We start from the raw sequence: 253 nt of genomic DNA, 5'->3' as shown, positions 1-253 counted from the left end.
GGCCCCCCCAACCCCCCGGGCCCCCCCCGGGGGGGGAAGCCCCTAAAATCCAGCACTGGGACCCCCACACCCATGTCGGGCAGCAGGATGCTCCCCCCCAACCTCCCCTACATCCACCCTCAGACCCCCATGGGGGGTTTGGGGGCAGGGGGGGTGTCCCATGGGGGGTACATGATCCCCCCCAAACCTTCAGGGCCCCCCCGGGGGGGGCAGCTTGCCGGTGATCTTGTTGGTCCCCTCCAGCAGGGCTGTG

The sequence above is a fragment of the Egretta garzetta genome, unplaced genomic scaffold (assembly GCF_000687185.1).
Source record: "Egretta garzetta isolate BGI_Z169 unplaced genomic scaffold, ASM68718v1 scaffold2337, whole genome shotgun sequence".
Lineage (NCBI taxonomy): Eukaryota > Metazoa > Chordata > Aves > Pelecaniformes > Ardeidae > Egretta > Egretta garzetta.
This window is presented reverse-complemented; position numbering follows the sequence as displayed.